The sequence below is a fragment of the Haliotis cracherodii genome, unplaced genomic scaffold (genome assembly GCF_022045235.1).
Source record: "Haliotis cracherodii isolate W230 unplaced genomic scaffold, xgHalCrac1.p SCAF_5, whole genome shotgun sequence".
Taxonomy (NCBI): domain Eukaryota; kingdom Metazoa; phylum Mollusca; class Gastropoda; order Lepetellida; family Haliotidae; genus Haliotis; species Haliotis cracherodii.
The window spans coordinates 4685337-4702791 of record NW_027266308.1 but is presented as its reverse complement, the minus strand read 5'-3'; the positions used below and the strand labels follow the sequence as shown (position 1 = coordinate 4702791).

The following is a 17455-nucleotide window of genomic DNA, read 5'->3' as shown; positions in this document are numbered from 1 at the left end:
CGTTTGAACTAATTAAGGTTTTGACAGGTTCGGAAGAACAATAGATTATTAGTCGAGCTTTCTATCCTTCTTTAAGTACAAGCGTAAACATGTAGTAGTAGCTTTGTCAGCAATAAGCTGCGAAATGGAAGCAGAAGTTAACTTTTATTTACACCCAGGCCGATTTCAGCGACATCAGAGGTACAAACTTATTCCAACATAATACATACACGTATAACTATAGAATAGATACAAAAACATCTTTACCGAGCATGTATGCATCTTTATACAATGTGCCATTCAATAAGGGTGAGAGTTGCTTGATAGGTAACAATGACTTGATGGTTTTACATAATTTGGACAATTTTCTCAATGCGCTTATCGTGAATTATTGAAAATTCATTTTATACATACTTCTCCGTATCATCCACTGGTCGCCTATACATAGCTATGTACGATATACTACTTTATAACGCGGTAGTGGAGTCTCATGCTGATTTTGCACCGGCCTTCACAAATTCCGTCAGAGTGCACATGACAGAACAATGACAATAAAATAAAAACAATAAATTAATTTGTGTACAGCTATGCAAATTCCTGTGTGTGGAACGTCGCTATATAATCTTGGACCCGACGTTTAACCCCATTTCACCTCACCTGTGTGTGGAGCGTGTATTCAGGCTGATCCAATCCTGTATTGTGCATCAAGTATAACTGTCGAAACACATCGGGGCTCGTCACAGGTGTCATCCCGACATGCCTTTAGCGTCTGAACATCCGGCTTTACCACAGTGCACTCACTGTTCTCAATTGACATTTTGTGTATGATTCAAATGAGAATACTGAGTTCGGGATATTGAGAATGTTTATCGGTTAACGTTAAGACAGGTATTATCTGCCCCGATCCAAAAGTGACATATAATCTGTAATCCCGATTATGTTGATTTTGTTATGAACTATGCATAGATTCGTTAGTCCAGCCAAAATATAACTCCACAATTCCAGCCTCGTTCGGCAAGGGTGGAAACCGGACTTTTATAGTCAGGTAACTCCCTTGCCTCGGGAAGATGGTATGAAGGTATCAAACCAGCATTTAGGCAATAATCATGTGCACTTCGACACAACGCGAGAACATTATGCGATGACGTCTGAGTGTTCACATCATATATGTCAATGACACCAGTAGGTGACAGATAATCTGTAATCCCGATTTGTGAGTAAGTTGTGCTATATACCATTCGTGACCAACTCGTGTTATTCCGGAGCAAGCCAGGGGCATGGTGCGGGCATACATGTTTGTATTTATCTCATATTACACTCACATTAACACGATCTCATATATGAAGAGAAGAAGGAATTTAGTGCCAGGGAACCCTCTGTCTAAGGCGCCGCGATTCGCTGTGCAGAGTTGCGTCCCTTGGGTACGACGGAAACCAATGATTGTGGGTTCGAATCCCGATTCGCCCCAATTATGTTTCTAGGTTTGTCAGCACCATACCCGTGCTCGTGGGTTTCACCGAAGTAGTAAACGTCTGAGACCTGCATCACTTCGGGCTTTCCTCGCACATTAAGTTGACACGCCTTGATATAACTTGAATACTGTTAAAGCGGCGTTAAATCCAACTCACTCCGGGACAAGCCGAATAGCGACTCGTGCCCCACTCGTGGCCATTTTTTGCTACTGGGTTCCGTCTAAGCGCAAACGGGCATAGCTAAAAGAATTGTCTCGTTGCTATACTGATTCACGTATATTTCCTCCATATATCATAAATATTCAAGATGATATTTAAACACATCGGGACTTAGGGTATTATACAGAATGATTGAACACATGTAACCTGGATATAAATTTAGAAGCAAGACATACACACAATCAGAAATTATTCCCGAGGGATTCTTTGACCGAAGTACTTTACGTCATACGCGCATTCTGAGTGGTTTGTCGCATTTTCGCACATAACATTCATCGATAGGGGGACGAGTCTTCTTGCAGGTTACGGAAAGAGGCGAGTGGTGACGAATGGCTATACACAAGTCTTCTGCAATAAATGTAGAAACATAGATCGGCCACAAATAGAGACAGCTCAGTCAGTCGTTTGTTAATATATGAAATAATAACTCCACATGCCATTTTGTATGTGATGCCATGATAATTGAAGACGCCATATTCAATTATTTGTGACAGTGCATTGATATCAAGTCCTGTTTCGAAAATATAAAACGTCAAAGCCAGTTTATTACTGCGCGAATGTCTGTTAGAATCCATTTGTCTTACAACTACCGTAATCGACGTAATAAGCGCCCATGGCGATATTTGCTAATATATTGGCTAGTGCACAATCACTATTAGCACCCTTTCCGATTGACCAATGTACACAAAACTTAGTTATTCGTGTATTATACGCACTCGTGTGTTACATGTACCCTTAATTATGGGCAATAAATTTCTGGAAAAATATATCTGTCGTATATAAACATTTCAGGGTGTCAGCATAGACCACACAATTTACGTTCACCATATCAAAATAATATTCTAATAAGCGCTCTTATTTCTAATTTTGAGAGCGCCCTGGGCGTTTATTACGTCGAATACGGTATGTTGTTTTAAAACGTCATGAATGAACGAGTTGTAAGATATATGGTAGACAGACACAAGGGCAGTAATCTGCTTCTTACAAACCTTAAATTTGCACCATTTTAGCATAGAATCGATTAATAGTTTGCCCTTTCTCATGATCGGAATAATACATAACGGTCCTGAGTGACGTCATCCAGCTTACTGCTTATTTCTCATTCCTTGTCATTCCAATTTTGTCTCCGCCATGTCTGTGAATTATATAGGCGATGGTGATAATGCCAACAAGCTAAGATCAAAGAACATGCATTAAAACACTAAAACCGTAAAGGGTCGACACAGACGTAGGTACATTCGACTGAAGTGAAGTAACTTATTAATGGATAACCATCAGAAAAGTAGTACGTCATAATCTGGCCTGAGGTCAACACCGTGGATTTGTCAATCGCCGACCTGGAACTCGATCTCACACTTTTTAAACCAGGTATATCAAAATGGTTTTCTCACCAGCAGATTTTTTTAAAATAACCAGCCCCGATTATCCACTGAAACAGATTCCATTGGGCGTAAAAGACAAACTAGCTGGGTAAAGTACATGAATGGACCACTGAAAAGCAGTGATGACACCCGGAGTTCGCGAAAAGGGTAAGCATGTCCTGCTCTACTAGTCTGTCTTACAGACCCTGATACAAATATATATCAAATACAGCCCATGCAAGTCTATAATGTTTGGCAAGTCTAGATTACTGCAGGAAAATGAAGAGTGTCACTGGGCTCCCTTTTATTATATTTTTATTAAGATAACTGAACAACTGTTTTGTTCGGTACGATATGTTCATTTCAGAGACTAGATGTTAGTCTACTGCTTTACCACCGCTCTAACGAAAGTGGTCACATATATATTAAAAATGGTTTTCTCACCAGCAGATTCGTAAGAGTAACCATTCTCGATTATCAACAGAAACAGATTCCATTGGGCGTAAAAGACAAACTAGCTGGGTAAAGTACATGAATGGATAACTGAAAATCAGGGATGACACCAGGTGTTCGCGAAAAGGGTAAGCATCTCCTGTTCTACTAGTCTGGCTTACAGACCCTGATACAAATATATCAAACACAGCCCATGCAAGTCTATAATGTTTGGCAAGTCTAGATTACTGCAGTATCTGAAAATGAAGAGTCTCTGGGCTCCTTTTTATTATATTTTTATTAAGATAATTTAACAACTGTTTTTTTCTCTACGATATGTTCATTTCAGAAACTAGATGTCAGTCTAACCCGGGCCATGCGAGGTCGGCCCGTAAACAAACCCGACAATCAAGCGATAGACCGGAAAATCCAGGGACACGATAGCGCATTTCCTGATTTTGTTGACAGTAAAATCGATAGTGTAGAGATTATAAGCAAAGGAAACATAATCCCTGTTTCTTAAAGGGGGACTATATTCCACGGTCCGATGCCCATTTTCGGCGGTCAAGACGTTATATTGACAGTAGCGGGTGACCTTTGTTAGATGAACACTATCAAGCTTACTGTCGTTCATTTAGGAGATAAACCTACTGTGTTTTGAAATTTGATGTAGTCCCACTGTGGAGTAAGCTTCCATTCTGTTCCGCTTGAACTTATACCTCAAAGGCCTCTGAAGCGAATAGGCATACTGAGAAGCAAGCCACTTCTTAATGCGATGTGATCCGAGATCACATTTTCCCTCCTTAGTCACAATGTGATTCAGCAAAGGAGACAGGATGTTTTGGATTAAAAAAAATACCAGACAATACTCCTTCCGTCCTCCAACGGGCATGATAAAACTATAAATAATAATAAGTGTCTTTAATACAGGTATAAACATCCTACGCTTCACTTGAGGCTTAGTGTAGCCGGCCCATTCAAGAGTTTCCAACATTGCCTGGCTAACCGAGACAGATGACATGTATTTATCGTTTACCTCCCGCATTCCAAGGCGATAACCACCCACGGTATTCTCCATTCTCCAAGGGTAAGCATGTCCTGCTCTACTAGTCTGTCTTACAGACCCTGATACAAATATATCAAATACAGCCCATGCAAGTCTATAATGTTTGGCAAGTCTAGATTACTGCAGTATCTGAAAATGAAGAGAGTCTCTGGGCTCCTTTTTATTATATTTTTATCAAGATAATTTAACAAATGGTTTTTTTTTCTGTACGATATGTTCATTTCAGAGACTAGATGCTAGTCTACTGCTTTACCACCGCTGCAATCTAACAATCTAACAATCTGCATGACAAGGCAAGGGTTTATTTGTTGTACTGTGCACGCCAGTACTCGGGCTATGCGACGCCGGCCTTTGAATAAATAAACCAGACAATCAAGCGATATACCGGAAAATGCTGGGACACGATAGCGCATTTACTGATTTTGTTGAACATATCTTAATGCAACAGGAAATCTGTCATCCTTTCCTCGGCGAATAGTTCCTCTCAACTTCCGTTCGTTGTTAATATGTATATACTCAATTCGAGGACTCTCGGAAACGAAACTGCTAATGTCATAACGATTAACGAACGTCTGCATGATGAAACTCGGGTTATGCTGTAACATTAACCGTCCCGGGCGAGTTCATTGGCATCGCTATTTGAGTACACGTGTCACAACGGGCGAATCCCATGAGGTGGCATCCGTGATTGCAAACCCAGAGGCTGTCTTGGTGGTCTCTGTGAATAAGAAAGTGAGTGGTGGGATTCAACGCCATTTCCCGTAATATTTGTCCTCATAAGGAGTGAGTGAGTTGTGTTTAACGCCGCTTTTAACAGTATTCCAGTTATATCAAGGCGTGTCAACTTAATGTGGGAGGAAAGCCCGAAGTGATGCAGGTCTCAGACGTTTACCACTTCGGTGAAACCCACGAGCACGGGTATGGTGCTGACAAACCTAGAAACATAATTGGGGCGAACTTGGATTCGAACCCACAATCATTGGTTTCCGTCGTGCCTAAGGGACGCAACTCTGCACAGCGTATCACGGCACCTTAGACGACTGGGCCACCCGTGCCCCCGTCCTCATAAGGACCGAATCATCTCTGAACTGATTTTCGGAGGTTGTTAATTAATTGAACCTCTTCGTGCGCAGGGTTCCCTGGCACTAAATTCCTTCTTCTCTTCATATATGAGATCGTGTTAATGTGAGTGTAATATGAGATAATTACAAACATGTATGCCAGCACCATGCCCCCGGCTTGTCCCGGAATAACACGAGTTGGTCACGAATGGTATATTGCACAACTTACTCGCAAATCGGGATTACAGATTATCTGTCACCTTCTGGTGTCATTGACATATATGTCGAGAACACACAGACGTCATCGTATAATGTTCTCGCGTTGTGTCGAAATGTACATGTTTATTGGCTAAATGTTGGTTTGAAACCTTCATACCATCTTCCCGAGGTCAGGGAGTTACCTGACTTTAAAAGTCCGGTTTCCACCCTTGCCGAACGAGGCTGGAATTGTGGAGTTATATTTTGGCTGGACTAACGAATCTATGCATGGTTCATAACGAAATCAACATACGGTTCATAAACTGCCGTGCAGATTTCGGTCGATTGCAGGATTTGTAAAAGCAGGTGTACCGCCAACTCGGTGTCGACAGATATTTTTCATGTTTTTAATCAAGGTGCTCAAGTGAATTGACACACTTCGCAAAGTAAGACACGTTAAATTACAATATAGATTTTGATTATCGATCCGATTGTCTTGACTGGGCGCCGCCATTTTGTTTAAAGCAAAAGCAAGTGATATGAGAGGTGGAATCTGATTGGTTAATAGGAGGAACATAGAAGGCACTCCTACCCAGAGTTCCTTGCGACCAGCATAGTACCTCTGCCACAGGCCAGCGCCATGTTTCGATTCGTCACATCTTACACAGTCCATTCAAGATATTGCATGTGTTTATCATCTGTTTTATTTTTGACAAATCTACATATTTAGATAAACATATGTCATAGAATGGTTAACTTTCATTGAGAATATATCCTAAATCGCGAAAAACTATTTCCATTTGCGTAGTTATCCTATGTTTACATTGGTTGTACGGCTCCACGTGATGTCACCGAAGCCCTACGGAGAGCTAGCGATACGGTCACATTGATGTGTAAATGTGTATTGCCATGCAACTCACTGTCAGTGTGCGAGCTTAGCCTCAATTTTGTAATTGATATCTTTTCCCGTAAAAAACAGGTCTCGTTCTCAAGTGCGACCTACACACAGTAAATACAATTTGCTAGCAGATGACATTTTCACTCTCTAGTCTCTGTCAACTGGATAAACAGTGGTTTCTGCTAAAACAACTGTGTTTTTTGTACTTTTATTAGTTTTCCATGTTACGAAATATATTCACTGAATATTAATGCTTTTCACCTGGCTGATAAGGTTTATTCATTTCATGATGAGGAGCCTCTTTGATAAATTTTCCCAACTGTATGCATACCTGACGGAGCACATGGGCTACCATAATTATAAGACATCTTCCATTTCTTCTCAGGAGGAATGCCATCATTCCAGCATCTGTTTCTATTTCCTTTCTGACTTTTGGATGGCCTAAATGCACATACATTCACAAGATGCAAAATTCTACAAGCGTTTTAAGTTCTACATAATATTAATGCATACACAAGCCTTATTGGTAAAAATGTACTCTTGATATTTTCCACTTGAAAATTCATTAGTTTTAGAGGTATCAGAATTCCAATATGTTCATACCTTTCTTGACAAGTCTCCAGTGGTGTCACTTGGACGTTGCATCATGATAAATAGTTAGTAAGAGACTGGTATTCCAAGTGAGTGAAACACATGATTTAGCCATGACTGAGCATATAAATGCAATAGCCAAGGTATAATCCAAAAGTAATCGTCCACCACAACAGTAACAGTAGTATACTGCTACAGCAGACGATAGGGTTGAGCCAATCATTTTACTGATAGAGGTCACGTGACTACAACTTGACTTCTTCCGGTGCTGTGAAGGGTTACTTTCCCTAATTAAAACTAACAAGCCAATACATATTTGAGATTTAAGTTCTGATTTATTTAAGCGCAAATGTCTGTTCTGTGTGATAACACTGACAAACTATGTCCAGAGAGCTTAAGACAGAAAGAACCAAATGTCAAACACCACAACCTGTAAACAATCAGTTTAGACCCCTGACATACAAATTATACCATCAATGACATATCAGTCAACACAAATTTAAACAAACGGTATGAAGCTGCCTTAAAGTAACTATCTATCACTAGAGTGTGATGCCATCAGTAAGGTGCCAGATTTTTTTATGTTTCTGGCTGCTCTGTGTGGGACTTCTTAGTCACTTCGAGGGGGAAACTGGGGACTGAAGAATATTTTGAGGTCACGTGACTTCAATAAACATGTTCTCACAACTTCTACAGTGCATGGATGGGTTATATTTTGGTATTATGTTGATAAAATGACATATGTGGAAATGGGAAATATCTGAAAACATTACATGTTCATATAGGATTTGTAATAAAAGGTTTATATGAGGTAGGTGTAGAGCCAAGGATTTTTCACTTCCTGTGACAGGGGTTGTGACGTCACTATGGGGATTTTAGCATTGAATCTATTTATAACCTGCGTGAAAGCGAGGCTTGGTTTTCATCTATAAGCGGTAACTGTGTCGCAGTTGTAGTAGCAGATTTATATAATTATTCAAAACAATATGTAAAGCGCCCCCAAATACTTGCATTAGTCCGTTCTGATTTCTGAAAAAGCGCGTTTGTTTACAAAGAAGAGAAAAGTTCGGTCACGTGATATGCAAATTAGCCTGTGGCAGTAGTGTTATGCAAAGTCACCACTGCGCCGGAGTGTGCATAGAAGGGACATAACTCGCAATAGTCACAGGAATTCTAGCCTTGTGCGGCCGGGCATGGAAACTGGACTTTTACAATCTGTTAACTCCCTTGCTTGAGGAAGATGCCTTTCGATAGAAGCAACAGTTTGTTCCCGTAAAATCCAAGTGAAAGTATACTTTATTATATCGCAGTGACGGCGGTCTCGCGTTTCAAAGAAAAGACAATGGTCTCTCGCGAGATCGAAGTGACAGTGGTCTCTCGCGAGATCGAAGTGACAGAGATATCACGCTAGATCGAAGGTGGCAGTAGGCTCCCGTTATATCGAAAAGACAGTGGTTTCCGGTTATATCGAAAAGGCAGTGGTTTCCGGTTATATCGAAAAGACAGTGGTTTCCGGTTATATCGAAAAGACAGTAGTTTCTGGTTATATCGAAAAGGCAGTGGTTTCAGGTAATATCGAAAAGACAGTGGTTTCCGGTACTATCGAAAAGACAGTGGTTTCCGGTTATATCGAAAAGGCAGTGGTTTCCGGTTATATCGAAAAGACAGTGGTTTCTCGCTAGATCTAAGTGCCAATGGTTTCTCGCTACATGAAAGTGACAGTTGCCTCCCGTAAAATAGAAAAGACACTGGTCTTCCGTCAAATATATATGTGTGTGTGTGTAGATGAGAGACCATGTGAAACTTTAATAAATAGTTTTGTAACAGTAAATATTTAAATAGGTCTCCGGTTAATTTCAAGATGGTGGTGTGTTTATGCTAGGGACGCGTGATCACTGACTCGCGAGGCCACGTTTACCAGATGTTTAGCAGAACATTCGTAGCTGTTACACAGAATATAGAACGATTTCTTTACAAACACTGATTTCAAAGTAGTGTTAATAAGACTTTTCATCATATACAAATTACAAACTAATTATTCAGGTTATTATTCTTACTGTAATAACTTTATCACATCGAATACTGAATATAAATCATTGCACACTAAGCACGTTGTTGGTGTTTGGTGTTTCTTAAGCATATGTCAGTGTTTATGCTCAGCCCCTTGAAAAACATTTGCGGATTGAAATAAAGATAAATTTAACATACTAAATGTGAACTTAAATTGAATTACACTACAATCACACAATGATCACGCATTGACTACAATTTGTCTGATTATTTTATCGCTGGCTGACCTAAGAGTCAATCTTTATATTCGGCAAAAGGTTATACATTAATATGAATTTTTACAATTGCCTACACGATTTAAGCTTTAGAATTTATAAATTTACAATCTAGTATGAATCTACATCATAATATTGTGAATGCTGAAAATACAATACTTTTCCCAATATTGAAAGTTTTGTGATTGACATATTTTTCGTTTAAACATTTGTATGATCTGTGTTTGAATGTTGAGCAGCTGTTTAACACACAGTAAACTACGGTTATAACGAACACGCTTATAACGAACTGACGGATATAACAAACTTACTTTTTGGTCCCGACTACTTGCTGTAGTTATGCTGTATATGTACTTATAACGAACTACGGTTATAACGAACTAAAATTAGTAGTCCCTTTGAGTTCGTTTAGTTTACTGTATATATAAACACTTACACTCACCTATCGGCAACATGCTCCAGTCAGCTCCACCTCGGAGAGTCTCATCATGTCTGCATCTCCACTGCAAGACATTTGTGTGACTACCATCCACTGGAAAAAACACAGTATCTTATCACAGCCACGCTCGTTCGTGTGGTTGCGGTTGGAGAATCGACCATTATCCCATTCTGATAGGGCACCTTGGGAGTAATGGCAAAGATTTATACTAGCGCTTGCAACATGTAGCCCTGTAACGAGCTTTGCTGCCTGAGATTGGTATGACGACAGGGGTTATGTTGAAGGCGGTGTACGGAGTATGGGAATTGGCCTCCTTTTTTATCACATTGATCTTGTCGCGGTATTCTCATAAAGAAGAAACGAGAACTGGCAGACATCTCGTAGAAACACGTGTGACAGGCACGATCTGTGCCGATACCGAAATACTAACAGGCGCGGATGCACATGTTGAGTTTGTGGGTCAACTCCGAAAACAGCCTGAAATCTAATTACAGTCTGAAATGAAAGAATTTCTAAATCCATATGCGCATCGAAAAGTAAATATTTCATACGAAATGTTCGGTGTATACACAATGTTATAGATGAGACATCGTGAAGTTTCGTAAAAAGACAGCATATTCACTCGTGTGCCTCGGGCGTGTTATGTTTGTTTTTGTTTTGGTTTTTGGTTTAACGCCGTACACAGCATTATTCTAGCCATATGACGGCGGTACGTAAATAGTCGAGTCTGAACGAGACAATCCAGTGATTGACATCATGAGCATCGATCTACACAATTGGGATACGATGACATGCATCAACCAAGTCAGCGAGCCTGACCACCCGATCCCGTTAGTCGCCTTTTACGACAAGCATGGGCTGCTGAAGACCTATTCTAGCCCGGATCTTCACGGGTCGCTGGCATGCTATGGTCCGTTTCGTCGCCCTCTGCTATAGTTTGTTCATATTTGCTATCTTGCATTATTACATGTTTTGTATGTATGTACAAGTGAAAGGCTCCCTGTATTTATATCACTGTTGACAAACCGAGGATCATCATCGGTGAATCTAGAATTCGGATCCACGACCAGCAGATCCTGAGTATTGCTGTATTGGAATCGGTTCGGCTGCAGTGTGTTTAAAGGAATGATACATATATTGTTGGAAATACAACCTAAGAAAGTAAAGCATATTTATGAAAGAAGGTATCATCGTAGATTCTGGCTAGTTATGGCTTACATATTAAGTCATATTAAGTGAAAACAGCACTCCCCAACGAACATTGCGAAAAGAACCTTTAGGTCTATAAAATGATCATACATACCGACCTATAATATGCGGGTGGAAACTGGACTTTTATAGTCAGTTCACTCCCTTGCCTCGGGAAGATGACAACAAGCCTTTATCTCTCATGCTTTAAAGTCCGGATTTTCTAACGCGTTTCCACACAAAACGTACGGAATCCTACAAAGTCGTTTTCAAGTGAGGAAACAATACAGTGAACTAAACACGATTACGATAAACGCTCACATAATCCGGTTTCTTGGGGACTATGTTTCACGGTCCGTTGCCCATTTTATGTGGTCAAGACGTTGTGGTCATTGCGATGCATACCACTAAAAAAGTTAAATAACATCCCATCGTGTTATATCATTGATAGAATTTGTGGAAGCAGTAACCCGGATGTGAGTTTGGAGTGACTGTGGGGGTCTAGGCATTACAAAGGGGGTGCCAAGATCACCACTTGCACTTTACCATCAGCAAATGAAATACAAGGAATATGTGGGTGTCTTTGTTCATTATGTAGATGGAAATCCTCCGAAATCAAAACGATTGTGTGATGAAATCTGACATGGATTGTCTAAGCATTGATTGTATTTCTTATCAGAAATGTCATACAAATACTACGTACATGCTTCAATTTAATGTTTCAGTCATTCCAACATCCATTTTCTTTGGTACAGCCGATGCTATTTGCGTCCATTCCTAATATGTATGCGAATAGGACGCCATGTAAAAATTATACAAAGAACGTAACTTCTCCATTGCAGATTCCCCAAACAAAATGTAGGAAAGAAAACGCGGAGATTGACAGCATCCGTCAACTTCACACGAGATGAAACAAGTCTAGATTCCTGGTTGGCAACCCTTGACTGCCATGAAATATAATACTTTTTTCTAAAGCGTTAAAGATTCTATCTGCTTTCTGAAATTTTACCTAAACAGTCAACGTTCACGTAGCGCTAGACTTGCACAGGTCTCTAAGGCAATAATTATTAGATTAAATCATTATTTCTAGATTATATTAATAATAAGAACAATTGTCCCTACAAGAGACTTCAGTCCGTACTTTCCAAATATCTAGACTTGCCTATTAGGAGGATAGAATTACTACACATCCATGGACTTATCTTTCAGTACAGCCTTGGAGCAAGGCTAGCATAGAGCATGAACAGGCAGTTTCTTACAGCCGACAAAAATTAATCAATGACGTTATTCGAGCAAAAGCGTATGTTTTAAATAAAAGTGTTCTAATGCAGAAAAAACGGTATCTCTTATTCACTAAGAAACACATAGTTAACATATACAAATAAAGTATTTCCCGAATACATTTAACATAGAATATTTACGAAAATAGAGAGTATCAACCTCGCGTGTTTCCGTATTGTAAGTATCAAGTACTAGGAATAAGAATGTATTACGCGAGAAATAAAAATGGATTATTCCTGATATAAACTAGTTTCGATACAGAACCATGCAAGTATTATAATCTCTGAATCAAATCTTCACTAAAATAAACAATTTAACTTCATTCTCATTAGATATCACGTCTGAAATACAATCCTGTTATTGACAAACTTGATGTTCAATGCAATTCCCTATTTTGACGTGTGCTTTTCATTTGATCGCGTGCTTTTTTCAGCTGAACAGTTGACCTGCCTTTGCATGTGTTTGTGACGGGTGCCACCATAGGGGCAGGAGACACTCACCTTTTCGCGGAAACCCGATATCATCACTATTTGATAGTGGATCATAAACAAATGCTCATGATACAGTCGGAATCGTAAATCGACTCTGTTTTTAGCAGAGATTTCTTGTGACTATGGAAAGGGTTTTGTCGCTTCTTTTGTACACACGTAGTGCACACAAGTAGAGATCACATCGATGTATGGAGCGTATCAATTTGTTCCGTTCTGGTGACCTCAGCATGTTTATCGGATCCTGACACCAAAGTTATGGGATTGAATTTCCGCATCGATAAAACGCCTCATTATAGTGAGTTAGTTGGGTTAAACGCCGCTTTAAACAGTATTCCAGTCATATCACGGCGTGTCAGCTTAATGTGGGAGGAAAGCCCGAAGTGATGCAGGTCTCAGACGTTTACCACTTCGGTGAAACCCACGAGCACGGGTATGGTGCTGACAAACCTAGAAACATAATTGGGGCGAACTTGGATTCGAACCCACAATCATAGGTTTCTGGCGTGTCCAAGGGACGCAACTCTGCCCAGCGAATTGCGGCGCCTTAGCCGACTGGGTCATCCGTGCCCCCGCCTCATTACAGGTCAAAAATATTTTAAGATATGACATCGTACTCTTCGGTACTCTCTTCCTACATAAGAGAGTAAAGGTTGAGTGAGGTTTCAGTATAAAATCGTCTAAACATACAGCAATTCATACAAACAATATTCATTGAAATGGGTCATTTAATTCTAGGATCAGTATAAGAGGTTGTGCAGTCTGAGCTCCAGATAAACTGCGTATAACCCAATTACTTTTGAGTTGCTTGAGGACATGTAAACATGAAAAAATGTAAATTCCAACTGAAACGGCGCTGTGAATAATTACCCAATGGAGCCTTTGATCCTTATTAACTGACTGCCTGCAAGCATCACGTACACACAGTCTCATGTACAGCTAATAATGACGGAAAAGTGCCACGTATGGCATATCATAGCTTGTACCGTTGTTATAATATGTGTCACGGGAATCACATGGAGATTTATGCAAATTATGTTGATAAAAGGTTCACTCAAGGATTAAAAAATACATATAAGACTTGATCCAAAGGAGTAATTATGCTATGCAAAAAATGTAGGGGATATTATGTTTTGAGGTGAAACTACAGGAAAATACATCGATGTCTGGCAAAGAAATAGCCTGTCTTACAGACCCTGATACAAATATATATCAAATACAGCCCATGCAAGTCTATAATGTTTGGCAAGTCTAGATTACTGCAGAGAGTCACTGGGCTCCCTTTTATTATATATTATTAAGATAACTGAACAACTGTTTTTTTTCTGTACGATATGTTTATTTCAGAGACTAGACGTAAACCTAGCAATGAAAATAAGTGGCAAGAATATTTCCCTAGATATAAGGCTCGCCAAACCAACATTGTGACAGTCATGAAACACGCTACCCCGGACAGCACGTGCTTGGGGGAATGCCAGATGCAAACGCTCAAAGACACTTCATTAATCATATTTAATCATTAAGGAGTGAGTGAGTTGGGTTGAACGCTGCTTTTAACAGTATTCCAGTTATATCACGGCGTGTCAGCTTAATGTGGGAGGAAAGCCCGAAGTGATGCAGGTCTCAGACGTTTACCACTTCGGTGAAACCCACGAGCACGGGTATGGTGCTGACAAACCTAGAAACATAATTGGGGAGAACCGGGATTCGAACCCACAATCATAGGTTTCTGGCGTGCCCAAGGGACGCAACTCTGCACAGCGAATCGCGGCGCCTTAGACGACTGAGCCACCCGTGCCCTCTAATCATTAAGGAAGCAACAGCATTGATCATACAACGTTTGCAACGTGCTGGACGTTTGCGTGCCATAGGCATGTTGCGGGCGGTCGGGTAGTCTTGTGGTTAAAGCGTTCGCTCGTCACGCCGAAGACCCGGGTTCGATGACCGACATGGGTACAATGTGTGAAGCCCATTTCTGGTGTGCCCCGCCGTGATATTGCTGGAATATTGCTAAAAGCGGCGTAAAACCATACTCACTCACTCACTCACTCATAGGCATGTTGCAGGTGGGAAAACGTCTGAATATTGTTCACTAAACGCTGCATGTTTCTCAATCTGTCACCAGCAGATTGTGGACCCGATACAAACAAACACGTAACGTCGATGATAGACGCCACTCTGGACGCCCAAGGGCAACAACTCCAACTGAGGACAGATTAGTAAGATCGATGTCATTAAGAAATCGGTTGTCACTCAGATAAGGGACTGGTTGCCACAGGCAACTGGTGTAAGAGGACATATCAAGTGGCTGCGAAATCGTCAGCACAGATGGCATTTGCGTGAACGACGTCCACGTGTCATCCCACAACTTACTGCGCGTCATTTCAATCAGAGGCGTCAGTGGTGTTGGGAAAGTCAGCACCCGGATAATCTGACGTATCAAGGTTCGCTCTCGACATCCATGGCCGAAGGAATTGAGTCTGGAGACGTCTTTATGTGCATTTTATGGACGTAAAGTCGCACAGCATGATCGCTTTTGGGGTGGATCCATAATGGTTTTGGGTAGTATCACAATGCCTGGCCGAACTCATCTTCCCGAGGCAAGAGAGTTAACTGACTATAAAAGTCTAGTTTCCACCCTTGCCGAACTCGGCTGGTATTATGGGGTTGCATTTTGGCTGGACTAACGAGTCAATCAAAATCGCGCACCGAAATCGAAATCCGGTTCATAAGCTGTCGTGCTGATTTCGGTTGATTGAATGCTTTGCAAAGCATGTGCACCGCCAACTCGTCAGCAGATATTTTCCAAATATTTTCATGTTTTTATTCAAGGTGATCACGTGATTTGAAGCATTTCGCGATGTAAAACCCGTTTTATCAATATATAGATCTTGATTATCGATCAGATCGTCCTGACTGGGCACCACCATTTTGTGTGAAGCAAATGCAAGTGATACGAGAGGTGGAATTTGATTGGTCCATAGGAGAGGCTTAGAAGGGACATAACTGGTAATAGCCACTGGTGGCGCTACGATCGAGCCCTGTAATTCCAGCCTAGTTCGGCAAGGGTTGAAACTGGACTTTTAAAGTCAGTTAACTCTCATGCCTCGGGAAGAAGGGCCGAACTGAGCTCTATATTGTCGTGGGACGTTAATGGCAGACGTGTAGGTCAACGTCAAAATCCATCCACCATTCTCAATGAATTCGGCGTTGAGTGGAACAACGTGAGTCAAGCCTTGAAGCTTTCGTGCGTGGCCACCAGGGGTGGTTTTACCCGATATTAGTGACGGCGGCTGCAAAATGCAAATTTCGAAGTTGACCCTCGCCCTCTTTTCCGACCTAGTGTGTCACCATCTCATCACACCAATTAGATCTGATCGCCTACTCCCGATCAAATATGATCATATCAATTCTGATTTCGGTTGATTGAATGCTTTGCAAAGCATGTGCACCGCCAACTCGTCAGCAGATATTTTCCAAATATTTTCATGTTTTTATTCAAGGTGATCACGTGATTTGAAGCATTTCGCGATGTAAAACCCGTTTTATCAATATATAGATCTTGATTATCGATCAGATCGTCCTGACTGGGCACCACCATTTTGTGTGAAGCAAATGCAAGTGATACGAGAGGTGGAATTTGATTGGTCCATAGGAGAGGCTTAGAAGGGACATAACTGGTAATAGCCACTGGTGGCGCTACGATCGAGCCCTGTAATTCCAGCCTAGTTCGGCAAGGGTTGAAACTGGACTTTTAAAGTCAGTTAACTCTCATGCCTCGGGAAGAAGGGCCGAACTGAGCTCTATATTGTCGTGGGACGTTAATGGCAGACGTGTAGGTCAACGTCAAAATCCATCCACCATTCTCAGTGAATTCGGCGTTGAGTGGAACAACGTGAGTCAAGCCTTGAAGCTTTCGTGCGTGGCCACCAGGGGTGGTTTTACCCGATATTAGTGACGGCGGCTGCAAAATGCAAATTTCGAAGTTGACCCTCGCCCTCTTTTCCGACCTAGTGTGTCACCATCTCATCACACCAATTAGATCTGATCGCCTACTCCCCATCAAATATGATCATATCAATTCTATTTGTCAATACCATATAGATCAGAAGATACATGTATGTCTTGATGATTGTCACTATCCCCTACTTCTTTGGTACAGGATATATATCGAATATCCAAAGTGAATGAAAACATGCAACTTAATGACTAAAAAATCACCAGGGCCCCGTTCCTCAAAGCGATCTTAGCGCTCGTAAGTCTATGTCAAAGTATGGGACTTACGATCACCTTAGTCCTAAGATCACTTTGAGGAAAGGAGCCCTGGAGGGCAACAATTCAAAATAATTCAATCCATACACCTCAAATTTGTTAAATAACAGTAAATATTACATCAGTTTATTTTTTTATTTTTTTTTTTTTATTTTTTTTTTAACACCGTACTCTGCAATATTCAAGCTATATGACGGCGGTCTGTAAATACACGAGTCTGGACCA

General features: G+C 40.8%; 1 protein-coding gene across 5 annotated transcripts in view; it reads right to left on the bottom strand.

The window, feature by feature from the left end:
- LOC139442750 (uncharacterized) overlaps positions 1 to 17455 on the bottom strand; it is a 49279-nt gene that overhangs the window by 20518 nt on the left and 11306 nt on the right. The window contains exon 1 of one of the 5 annotated variants that reach the window (XM_071223639.1): positions 9999 to 10114. The exons of 3 other annotated variants lie outside the window; for them this stretch is intronic. The gene's annotated coding sequence lies outside the window, so the exon portion shown is untranslated. Of the gene's footprint in view, positions 1 to 9998; positions 10115 to 17455 lie in introns of those variants that run through there. One more of the 5 variants, XM_071223640.1, reaches the window with a different exon arrangement.